This window comes from Pristiophorus japonicus, chromosome 7 (genome assembly GCF_044704955.1).
Source record: "Pristiophorus japonicus isolate sPriJap1 chromosome 7, sPriJap1.hap1, whole genome shotgun sequence".
NCBI lineage: Eukaryota > Metazoa > Chordata > Chondrichthyes > Pristiophoridae > Pristiophorus > Pristiophorus japonicus.
This window is the reverse complement of record NC_091983.1, coordinates 199,585,387-199,598,749: the sequence shown is the minus strand read 5'-3', so window position 1 is coordinate 199,598,749 and position 13,363 is coordinate 199,585,387. Positions and strand designations below refer to the sequence as shown.

At 48.6% G+C, this 13,363-nt stretch overlaps 1 protein-coding gene across 2 annotated transcripts in view; it reads right to left on the bottom strand.

The window, feature by feature from the left end:
- daam2 (dishevelled associated activator of morphogenesis 2) overlaps positions 1-4,409 on the bottom strand; it is a 397,560-nt gene extending 393,151 nt beyond the window's left edge. For both annotated transcript variants that reach the window (XM_070885703.1, XM_070885707.1), the window contains exon 1: positions 4,171-4,409. The gene's annotated coding sequence lies outside the window, so the exon portion shown is untranslated. The remainder of the gene's footprint in view (positions 1-4,170) is intronic.
- Between the last annotated feature and the right edge of the window lie 8,954 nt (positions 4,410-13,363).

The following is a 13,363-nucleotide window of genomic DNA, read 5'->3' as shown; positions in this document are numbered from 1 at the left end:
ATGTAGGAAACGCTGCAGCCAATTTGTAAGCTCCCAGAAATAGCAATGTGACACTGAGCAGATAATTTGTTTTTTGTTATGTTGCTTGAGAGATAAATATTGGCCAAGGCACCGGGGATAAATTCCCTGCTCTTCTTCGAAATAGTGTCACGGGATCTTTTACGTCCACTTGAGAGAACAGAGGGGCCTCATCCAAAAGAGAGCACATTTGACAATGCTGCACTCCCTTAGCACTGCACTGGAGTGTAAGCCTGGATTTTTTTTTGTGCTCAAGTCCCTGGAGTGGGACTTAAACCAACAACCTTCTGACTCAGAGGCGAGAGTGCTGCTCACTGAGCCACAGCTGACACATACACACACATATATATGGTTACATATATATATAATTATTGGCCTTGTGGCGTTTGGTATAAAGAAGTACCTAAGAATCAGAATGGCAATTTGTCACATACAGCGCCTAGAATACAACGAGTTAACTTAAAAAAATAGAAGCATCTATAAAGCAAATCGATCTGACCCTGGAACTTCTGGCCAACTTCAAACGGATCAAAAACACTTTCCTCCTGAGTTACCGCTTTATCAGCAAATTCCCCGGGAGTGGTGTTACTATCTGCCTCCTATGATTCCTTTCCCCCAAACACTGCCGCCCACCCCCATCCTTTCATAATGAGGAGACCTCGCTAATCCCATGAGAGAGGCAGAAAGCTCCAATGGCTTTCTCTCCAAACATTAGCCTGCCACTGAAATCAGATCAAAGCCGGCAGGAACAGCCGTGTCACAGCCATTAAACTCTGTCCCCCATGGCCAATAAAGCCAGCCTTCTGCTCCGGCACCTGTCAGCTTCAGAGCCGGAGGTGAGCCCTTCAAACATTCATCATACAGCTGTCCCGCCCCAGCCCCCGGTACTGGGGTCCACAATACTCCCCCCCCCCCCCCGGTACTGGGGCCCGCAATCCCCCCACCTCGGCACTGGGGCCCGCAATATCGCCCCCCACCCCCCGGTACTGGGGCCCGCAAACTCCCGCCCCCTCCCCCGGCACTGGGATCCGCAAGCCCACCCCCGGCACCGGGATCCGCAATCCCACCCCCGGCACCGGGATCCGAAATCCCACCCCCGGCACCGGGACCCGCAATACCACCCTCCCCCCCACCCCGCACTGGGGCCCGCAATACCCCCCACCCCCCGGCACTGGGACCCGCAATACCCCCCCCCCCCGCAACCCCCGGCACTGGGGCCCGCAATACCGCCCCCCCACCCCACACTGGGGCCCGCAATACCCCCAGCCCCCGGCACTGGGACCCGCAATACCCCCCCCCCCCTCCCCGGTACTGGGGCCCGCAATACCCCCACCTCGGCACTGGGGCCCGCAATACCGCCCCCCACCCCCGGGCACTGGGGCCCGCAAACCCCCGCCCCCTCCCCCCGGCACTGGGATCCGCAATTCCACCCCCGGCACCGGGATCCGCAATTCCACCCCCGGCACCGGGATCCGCAATCCCACCCCCGGCACCGGGACCCGCAATACCCCCCCCCTCCACCCCCCACCCCCCGGCACTGGGACCCGCAATATCCGCCCCCCCCCCCGCAACCCCCAGCACTGGGGCTCGCAATATCCCCCCCGCCCTCCCCGCACTGGGACCCGAAATAACACCCCCTCCCCACACTGGGATCCGCAAACCCCCCCCCCCCCTCCCCGCACTGGGACCCGAAATAACACCCCCTCCCCACACTGGGATCCGCAATACCCCGCCCCCCCTCCCCGGCACTGGGACCCGAAGTACCACCCCCACCATCCCCCCCCCCAACCCCCGGCACTGGGGCCCGCGATACCCCCCCCCCCGCACTGGGACCCGATAACACCCCCTCCCCACACTGGGATCCGCAATACCACCCCCACTCCCCCCCCCCAACCCCCGGCACTGGGGCCCGCAATACCCTCCCCCCCACCTCCCCGCACTGGGGCCCAAAATGACACCCCCTCCCCACACTGGGATCCGCAATACCCCCCTCCCCGGTACTGGGACTCGCAATAACGCCACCCCTCCCCACTCAGCCCCCCCCCCCGGTACTGCGACCAGCAATAACCGCCCCCCCCCCCGGTACTGCGACCAGCAATAAACCCCCCCCTCCCCCCGGTACTGCGACCAGCAATAACCCCCCCCCCCCCGGTACTGCGACCAGCATTAACCCCCCCCCCCCCCCCCCCGGTACTGCGACCAGCAATAACCCCCCCCCCCCCCCCCCGGTACTGGGACCAGCAATAACCCCCCCACCACCACCCCGGTACTGGGATCAGCAATACCCCCCCCCCCCGGTACTGGGACCAGCAATAACCCCCCCCCCCCCCCGGTACTGGGACCAGCAATAACCCCCTCCCCCTCCCCGGTAATGGGACCAGCAATAACCCCCCCCCCGTACTGGGTCCCATCCATAGCGCAGCCCATCCATATAACTGCGGATATTTGCCACTCGCCCCTTGTACAGCACCGGGTATTCTCCTCACACACTGATAACCCTGGGGAATCTTGAGCACACCTCGGGTTCACTATTTACAAGCATCAGATAAGTACACAATTCAAATCCTGATATACTCGATGGGGTACTTCTGTTCAATTTTATATCTGGTCCGCGAACATCGATCGGTTGACATAAACGAGATGGAGATGTATTGGCAACACCTGGGTTAGGTAAGAAGGGACCTTCACCACCAGTGTTCCGGCCGGGGAGATGGCACTTTTACCATGGTACAGGCAGACAGAATATTTTTATCGTAATGATCAGCCATGTATGTACTTGATCGGGGGTCAAGGTTAGGAAAGACAAGTTCCTAACAATCAGGTCAAGTGTTAGGCGAGATATGAGACTGTCGCCTTGGGGGTCAGGGATGTGGAGACAAGTTCTTTACAATCAGGTCAAGTGTTAGAAGAGATTGGACTTTCACCATCAGATGAAGGGTTAGAGCAGACAGCACCTTCACGAGTTGAGTGCGGAGACGGTCTTGTAGCATCAGAGTTGAGAGAAACTATGACTTGAAAGAAGCGCCTGGTGTACCCTGGCCCAACAGAAAGTACATATGCAAGTACGTATATTCACAAATCAATAGCAAGCACAAACAGCGCGTCCTCAAATAAGCATTGCTGAAAGTCAATGTTATGTAAAACATAAAGCAGTAATACAATCTGTTGGAAAACGAATACAATAATTCTTCAAACGCACTGCTTAATCTCTCAATAGGAACCACCAGGTAAAGCAAATACTTATTCGATTTGTAGCAACTCACAATCTGTTAGAATCGCTCTGATACAAACATTTTGGAGTTACAGCTGGGAAGAAAGTAGCGTGCGCCTTGTAACGGGAGCAGGGGCAGAAATATCTGGACTGATCTTAGTGTACACATCAAACAGTCATGTTCTAATTTTCAGGAGAGATCTGTCGACAAGACGGACTGTGTTCGCTGGACCAGAAACCCCACTTGAAGATTTGTACAGCACAGATACCCAGACACAAGCACAGTCGCACATAGACCAGAACCAAATGCCCTTCCAAAACCAGCAGCACTCTCCCCTCACCCCTTTCGCATCCAGTGCCAGCTATTGCAATACCTGCCTCCTTTCAACAGATTTGATTTATAGAGAGATGAAAAGGTTAACAAATGTGTGAAATGTAAAAAAAAATTTAGGTCACCTCTTCTCAAAATCGTGGAAAATAAATAACCTATACGGAAAAGGAATAAGACCAAAACACAATTCATATTCTATATTAATTCTATATTAATTATATCACAATTCTATATTAATGTTTATCTGAAGAGATACATGTCTCGCGAAAACGTTTTAAAATTGTAAACGTATGTCTGCCTCTGAAATAATGGAATGACTTGTCAGTGCAGCTACCATTCGTCGGCTACATTAGAAAACTGAAAACATGACCCCGTAACATTTCATTTCATATAAGTGACCATTCAAAAGAAAACAAGATTCTTGGAATAGGAGAATACTCTCTCGCATTCCTTCCCCGGTCGTCTGTTTGGCAGCAGGACGCGAGAAACGATAAATTGTCTTGTCACAAACTTTACATGGAAATAATACTGAGAGGGGCAGGGTCGCCAAGCCCCCCCCACACACAAAAAACAGTGCAGGAGTCTGCATTTCATACAATATAGTACTTACACTCAAAGCGTTTCTATTGATTTCTTTCCAGTTTTCTGTCTGCAGAACAAGTCACCCAGATGTCCAAGAGGAGAGGAGGTGTGGTGGGGGAGGATATTAAAATAAATGCAGATAGATCCTTGGATGTCTGTCAGAAGTAGTGAGGGAAAGAACACAATTTGCTTGTAAGACTTCCACTTTTCCGATAGAGCCGGTGCACGGATTGCTCCCACTCTGGCCGCGCGTCCTCCCAGCTCACTCGCTCACACTGATTTGTTTTCACTTTTTTTCGCCTTCAGACCGACTTCAACGTCACTCTCCCATGCCACCAAACGCAAACCAAGATACTAAAAGGAGTTTAGAATGGGTGCTGGCCAATTAGCTGCGAGGTTTCTGTTTCCAAGAGATGCAGCGAGGCATTTCGGGAGTCGTAGTTTTTAAAACATTATTGTTGAAGGAACCATTTAGAAAAAATGTACAGAGAGATTAGTTGTATTTTCATTGATTTGAAGTATGGCCTCTTTTAATGTATGTGAATTAAAAAAATAAACAGTTTCATATTTTAAATGGGTTGAGGGCAGTGTTGTCCAATTGTATTTTTGATTAATCAATAAACAAATTAGTAATAGAAACCATTATTGGGTATGTGATCTCAAATCTCATATTTGCACAGCATATGCATGTGTACTTTAGGGTGATAATATTTTCTAAACTGAACCCAGGGACACACAGGGTGGGGTAATGTATTTGCTTCATGGGTTCTTGCTTAAGAATTTGTAGCAACACATGGCTATTAAGAACTAAAAACAAAAAATGCTGGAAATCTCAGATTCTGATGAAGGGTCATCGACCTGAAATGTTAACTCTGTTTCTCTCCACAGATGCTGCCTGACCCGCTGAGATTTCCAGCATTTTGTGTTTTTATTTCAGATTCCAGCATCCGCAGTATGTTGCTTTTACTATTAAGAATTAGTTGGTTTATTAACAAATGTTTAATAATCATGGGTGATTTTAATCTTCATATTGATTGGACAAATCAAATTGGCCAAGGTAGCATTGAGGAAGAGTTCATAGAGTGTATCTGGGATCGTTTCCTTGAACAGTACGTTGCGGAACCAACCACGCAGCAGACTATCTTAGATCTGGTACTGTGTAATGAGACAGGATTAATAAATGATCTCATACTAAAGGATCCTCTAGGAAAGAGTGATCATAACATGGTTGAATTTCAAATTCAGTTGGAGGGTGAGAAAGTTGGATCTCAAACCAGTGCCCTGATCATAAATAAAGGCGATTACAAAGGTATGAAGGCAGAGTTGGCAAAAGTGGACTGGGAAAATAGATTAAAGTGTAAGACGGTTGATAAGCAATGGCAGACATTTAAGGAAATATTTCATAACTCTCAAAAAATATATATTCCAGTGAGCAGGAAAGACTTTAAGGGAAGGGAGAACTATCCATGGCCAACAAAGGTTTAAGTGAGCCAATTGTTTTTTTTCCGACAATCTGAGTGTCAGTTATTGATCCCAGGGTTTTTGTCATGTATGTACTTTTGAGATCACTAGCTACTAGATGGTGTCACTGTTGGAGGCCATTGTGCTGCACGCACGTGTGTGCAGCCCAAGTATAAACGACCAGCCATTTTGTATATTAGTCACTTTGGGCCTTAATAAAGCAGAGCCAAGGTCATACCTCTTGGAGTTAAACAGTACTCAGTCTAACAGTTATTGCATACACTACATTTGGCGATGAGGCAACAAGAAAGTTTGCATGAAAAAATGAGCACAATTGGATTGTTGGAGCGATTTGTGGAAGGAGATGATTGGGCAGACTTTGTCAACCATTTGAGCCAGTTCATCATGGCCAACAAAATGGAGGAAGTCGGTGACGCAGATTGGCACCAGGTGGTGTTCCTCACGGTTTGCAGTCAAAAATTTATGGTCTGATAAAGAATCTACTCGTGCCTGTGAGTCCAATAGAGAAGACGTATGAAGAATTGTGCACACTGGTACAGGACCACCTTAAGCCAGACGAAGGCATCATCATCTCGAGATACACATTTTATACGCACGTTCATTCAGAGGGCTAGAATGTGGCGGAATTCATTGCCGACCTGAGACATCTAACGGGACCGTGTAAGTTCAGGTCTGTGCTCGCAGACATGCTGCAGGACTTCTCTGTAATCGACATCAACCATGAGGTGATCCTGTGTAAACTACTGGCAATGGAGACGTTGGACTTGAACAGGGCCATCACAATCGCTCAGTCATGCATGACGACGGATAGAAGTCTAAAGCAGATATCAGCGAAAAATCGAAACTCGGCAAGTACTGTAAATATGATTGATTCGGCCTTCAATAGAGTGGCACATGGCAGGGCCTACCCGACTGCGTACACAAACCCTGTGGCTGCACAAAGTCCGCCAGCGGGAATGTATCCGATTTCCCCGTGTTGGCATTGTGGGGGAAATCACCGGCACCAGCAGTGCCGATTTAAGCAATATAGTTTCAAAGGCTGTCTGAGCGTGGGGCATCTCCAGCGCAAGTATCCGCAGATGAGCAAGCGTGCTGCGACACGCCACATGGAGGATGATGGTCAGACTAGCATGGATCCGGATACACAATCCGAGATACAGAGGAGGAAGTGTATGGACTGTACTCGTTCCTTATTAAGAGCAAACCAATAATGATCAACGTGAAATTTAATGGTGTGCCAGTATCAATGGAACTGGACATGGGGCGAGTCAATCGATAATGAGCCAGACGGCATTCAACAAGCTGTGGGATACTAAGGCTGTGAGACTGAAGCTGAGTTCAGTCAATGCCAAGTTGCGCACGTACACCAAAGAACTCATAACGATGATTGGCAGTGCCACAATGAAAGTGTCGTATGACGGTGCAGTTCACGAGTTACCGCTATGGATTGTCCCAGGCAATGGCCCAACGCTGTTCACAGGAACTGGCTTGAAAAAATCAGATGCGATTGGAAAAACATCAAGCGTTGTCATCGGAGAAAGATACATGTGCCCAAGTATTGAGCAAGTTCCCTCACTGTTCGAACCAGGCTTCACGGGAGCCAAGATGCAGATCCACGTGGACTCAGATGCAAGACCCGTCCATCATAAAGCTCAGGCAGTTCCATATATGATGAGGGAGAAGGTCAAAATCGAACTGGACAGACCCCAGCGTGAAGGGATCATATCACTGGTTGAATTTAATGAATGGGCCAGCCCCACTGTTCCTGTGTTAAAAAGTGATGGCACAGTCAGAATCTGTGGAGACTGCAAGGCTATGATCAACAGGGTTTTGAAACAGGATCAGTACCGGTTACCGAAGGCTGATGACTTGTTTGCAATGCTAGCTGGTGGGAAGTCGTTCACCAAACTGGACTTGACGTCAGCCTACATGACACAGGAGCTGGTCGAGATGTCGAAGAGACTTACATGCATTAACACACATAAAGGACTGTTTATTTATCACAGGTGCCCTTTTTGAATTCGCTCGGCTGCAGCAATATTTCAGAGGAACATAGAGAGTCTACTGAAGTCCATTCCGAGAATCGTCATGTTCCAAGATGACATCCTGTTCACAGGTCGTGACTCCGAGTGTCATGTATCCAAACATGTTTACTGCTTGTACTGTTACATATGATGTGCCACTAGAGGGCATTACTATGGGAAAATTGGACACCAGCTATATGGTCACTCAGGTGTGCCACCAGAGGGCACTGCAGTGGGAGACTTGTAGGTTACCTGCACAGGTGTGCCAGGCCTAGTATAAAGGCAGGCCATCATATGTGATCCTCACTCCGGAGTTACATTAAATGGACTAAGGTCACTACAGTTCAAGTACAATACATTGCCTCATGGAGTCATTATCAGAGCATCTAAAGACATAACACTGAGGAACATCTGAACAACCTGGAAGAGGTTCTACATCATCTGGACAAAGTGGGACTCAGACTGAAATGCTCGAAGTGCATCTTCATGGCACAAGAGGTCGAATTCGTGGGGAGGAAAATTGCTGCTGACGACATCAGGCCCACAGACGCAAAAACCAAGGCCATCAAGAATGCACCCAAGCCGCAGAATGTGACGCAGCTGCGTTCGTTTCTGGGTCTACTCAACCACTTCGGTAACTTCCTACCTAAATTGAGCACCTTATTAGAACCACTGCACATGCTGCTAAGAAACAGCAACAACTGGGTGTGGGGTGTGTCTCAAGACAGAGCTTTTGAGAAAGCCACTAATCTGCTTTGCTCTAACAAGCTGCTGGTGCATGATAACCCATGTAAACGTTTAGTATTGGCCTGTGATGCTTCGTCATATGGAATTGGTTACGTACTCCAACAAACTAATGAGTCGGGTAAACAACCAGTCGCGTATGCTTCAAAAAGTTTGTCTAAAGCGGAAAGTGCCCACAGCATGGTAGAGACAGAAGCACTATCTGTGTGTATGGGGTTAAAAAGATGCATCAGTACATGTTTGGTCTTCGGTTGAACTGGAGACAGATCACAAGCCGCTCATTTCACTGTTCTCTGAAAACAAAGGTATCATTACCATTGCTTCATCCCGCATCCAGAGGTGGGCGCTGACATGAACCGCTTATGATTATGTCATTCACCATAGACCTAGCACCAAGAATTGTGCTGATGCTTTGAGCCATCTGCCGTTGCCCACACTGGAGATGGAAACAAAGACCTGTTTGGTCTTCAGTTTGAACTGGAGACAGATCACAAGCTGATCATTTCATAGTTCTCTGAAACCAAAGGTATCAATACCAATGCTTCATCCCGCATTCAGAGGTGGGCACTGACATTATCTGCTTAGACCTGGCACCGAGAATTGTGCCGATGCTTTGAGTCGACTGCTGTTGTCCACACCGGAGGTGGAAACGCCACAACCGGCGGACCTATTGTTAGTTATGGATGCTTTTGAGAGTGAAGGAACCCCTGTCATTGCTCAACAAGTTAAGACCTGGACCAGCCAGGACCCAATATTATTGGCGGTGAAGAGTTGCATCCTTAAAGGTGATTTGTCTGCCATACCCAAGCAAATATGCGAGGAGACCAAACCTTACATTCGTCGCAAAGACGAACTGTCTATTCAGTCGAATTGTATAGTGTGGGGCAATCGTGTTGTTATGCCCAAGAAAGGGAGAGAGAAATTTGTATGTGAGCTACATAGCACACATCCCGGCCTTGTAATGATGAAAGCCATTGCCAGGTCTTATGTATGGTGGCTGGGAATTGACTCTGAGCTGGAATCATGTGTGCATCAGTGCAACACTTGATTGCAGCTCAGCAAGGCACCGGCGGAATCGCCGTTGAGTCTGTGGTTGTGGCCATCCAAACCATGGTCCAGGATCCACATAGACTTTGCAGGTCCCTTCCTGGGGAAGACGTTTTTAGTTGGGGTGGATGCATATTCGAAGTGGATAGAGTGTATAATCATGTCATCCAGCACATCCACAGCTACCATTGAGAATCTCAGTGTCATGTTCGTGACACATGGTCTGCCTGACATCGTTGTTAGCGACAACGGTCAGGAGTTTCAAGAGTTCATGAAACTCAGTGGTATCAAACATCAGCACTGTTCAAACCTGCATCCAATGGGCAAGAGACCATGCTGTCCAAATCATAAAGCAGAGTATGAAGCGAGTAATCCAAGGGTCACTGCAGATCTGCCTGTCATGCATACTGCTTAGTTACAGGACAAGACCACACACGCTTACCGAGGTCTCGCCTGCTGAACTAATGATGAAGAAAGGTCTTCAGACCAAGCTATCTCTTGTACACCCTGACTTGAATAATCCTGTTGAATATAGAAGACAAAGTCAGCAAGAGTATAACGATCGCACAGCTGTGTCACGCGATATTTCTGTAAATGATCCTGTTTATGTTCTGAATTATGGTCAGGGTCCCAAGTGGATCACTTGACTGTCATAGCCAAGGAGGGCAACAGGGTATTTATTGTCAAGCTCAAAAATGGGCAAACATGCAGGAAACATATGGATCAGACAAAGCTGCAGCACACAAACGAACCGGAACAGTCGGAGGAAGAGACAATCGACGACCAACCAACCTACCCCCAGTCATCAGAGGACTCAGTGGTCACCAGTGAATCGGGAATTTCAATCACTGACATGTTCAATGAAAATGGACTTTCAATCCCTGACATGGCCATTGCCACTCCCACCAGGTCAGCCACCCAGCCACCAGTCACAACAGACTCTGAACACTCACCCAAGACTGGAGTTGAACTGAGACGGTCAACCCGGGAGCGTAAAACACCGGACTGTCTCAATTTGTAAAAGACTGTGTTAATATCTCAGAGGTTGGTATTATCATGTATGTACTTTTGGGATCACTAGCCACTAGATGGCTTCACTGTTGGAGGCCATTGGGCTGCACGCACATATGTGCAGCCCAAGTATAAAAGGCCAGCCATTTTGTATATTAGTCACTTTGGGCCTTAATAAAGCAGAGCCAAGGTCATACCTCTTGGAGTTAAACAGTACTCAGCCTAACAGTTATTGCATACACAGCAGTTTTATTCCAGATTTGTTTAAAAACATAATTCAAATCCACAAACTACCATGGTGGAATTTGAACTCACATTCTCTGGATTATTAGTCCAGGCCGTTGGTTACTGCTCCAGTAACATAATCATTATGCTACTGTACTAAATAATGTAGGAGTCACCTGACAGCATTGCTACTGATGATAGCTCTGGCTCTACCAACAGCTGCTGACATAATGTGATTAATAACCTAAACTTGGGTGAAAAGATGGTCTCCCCCGGCTCATCTGGAAGCAGCAACTCCAAAGGGGTGACTGTGAATGATGTCTCGAGCTAACTGGGCTATCTTGTCTGGATTAGAAAGAAAGAAAGATTTGCATTAATCTAGCACCTTTCACGACCACCGGACGTCTCAAAGCGCTTTACAGCCAATGAAGTACTTTTGGAGCGTAGTCACTGTCATGTATTCAACTATCATTGTGACCCATGTATAAGCTGACCTAAGTTGTACACCTTGAGAACATTGAGCACAAGGGGGTGAACTTGTGGGAGACAATCCTATCCTGGACTTTCAGGTATAAAAGGGGAAGCTCCACCCACCTTCATCACTTGAGGTCTTGGTAATAAAGATAACTGGTCACAGAGTGACCTTCTCTCAAGTATGGGCCTCGTGTGCATTATACTGAATAGTAAGGACATATCATTGGCGATGAGAAACTGGGATTTAAACCACGCGAGCATGGCCACTAGCAGCACAGAAGAGAGGTACTGTTTTGGTGATGATTGGGACGACTTTATTGAGAGACTACAGCAAAGTTTTGTCACTAAAAAATGGTTAGGACAGGATTCGGAAGACAAACGCAGGACTCATCTCCTGACGGTTTGTGGATCCAGAACGTATTCCCTGATGAAGGACCTTCTAGCGCCAGCGAAGCCGGCAGACAAGACTTTCGAAGAGCTCAGTAAGTTGATCGGGGAACACCTTAAACCGGCAAGCAGCATGCACATGGCGAGAGACCGGTTTTACATGCACCAGCAGCGAGAAGCACAAAGCATTCCTGACTTCGTGGCAGATCTCCGGCGACTGGCGAGCCTATGTAAGTTCACAGATGCATGCAGAGTGGAGATGCTGCAAAACTTTTTTTATTGAGGGCATCGGGCACGCTGGGGTTTTCAGGGAACTGATTGAGACCAAAGACTTGACCTTGGAAGCGGCGGCTCTGATAGCCCAGACATTTATCTCAGGGGAGGAAGAGACCAGAATAATGTAAGACAAAAATCTTGGCTCAAATGCGGCAAACAACCAGGGAGTCAACATTGTTAACGCGGCACACAGTTCTCTAGGCAGACAAGGCCAATCGGACATGCCCCAGCATGTAGTCGAACCCAAAGGGGGAATTCAACAGAGACAATGGCTAGCTGAACGGCGATTCATGCCATCGCAATGGACAATGCGGCCAGTAATGGGGCCATCAACACCTGTTAATGGTGCGCTTAAGGACAGTTACAGAGACAGTCAGAGACAATCGACTGGTAATGGACCTTTTGTTTCCAACATGGAAGCAAACACCCAGCCAGAGCTTGCAGGTATCAGCAATATACCTGCAGAAACTGCAACGTCAGCGGTCACTTGGCGCGTATGTGCAGGAAGCCTGCAGCCAGATTGATGTACAAGGAGGACGGGTCCGATGTAAGCCCTACGAGGCCAAATGAATACTGGGGGAAATCGCTGGAAACTGAAGTTCAGCGAGTTCATGTGGAGCACATATACAGTTCATACACCAGGGCGCCACCGATAATGATGAAAGTGCTCCTCAATGGCATCCCAGTATTAATGAAGCTAGACACGGGGGCCAGCCAGTCCCTGATGAGTATCAAACAGTTCGAAAGGTTGTGGGTGTCCAAGGCTAGGAGGCCAAAATTATTGCCGATTGACGCACAGCTACGGACATATACAAAGGAGATCATTCCGGTGCTAGGCAGCGCCACGGTAGTCGTGACCCACAAAGGTTGCCACTCTGGATTGTCCCGGAGGACGGTCCCGCACTACTGGGGAGGAGTTGGCTTGCTGTCATGAACTGGAAATGGAACGATGTCAATGCAATTTCTTCTGTGGAGCGAGTATCATGCTCACAGGTCCTGGACAAATTTGACTCATTATTTCAACCCGGCATTGGCACTTTCATGGGGACCAAGGTAGTGATTCACGTCAACCCGGACGCCAGGCCAGTACACCACAAGGCCAGAGTGGTGCCGTACGTGATGCGGGAAAAGATAGAAGGCGAATTGGACCGCCTGCTGAGGGAAGGCATCATCTTGCCAGTCAAATTCAGTGACTGGGCGAGCCCGATTGTGCCGGTGCTCAAAGCGGATGGGTCGGACAGGATATTTGATGATGATGATGGCGATTACAAGGCCATCATCAATCGGGTGTCACACCAAGACCAGTACCCGTTACCGAGAGCGGAGGACCTCTTTGCGATGCTACCCGGTGGCAAACTTTTTTCAAAATTGGACCTGATCTCAGCTTACATGACCCAGGAGCTGGCGAGTGAGTAGAAGAAGCTGACCACCATCATGACACACAAGGAGTTGTTTGAGTATAACAGATGTCCATTTGGGATTCGTTCGGCCGGCGCGATCTTTCAGCGAAATATGGAAAGCCTCCTCAAGTCGATTCCAGGGACGGTGGTT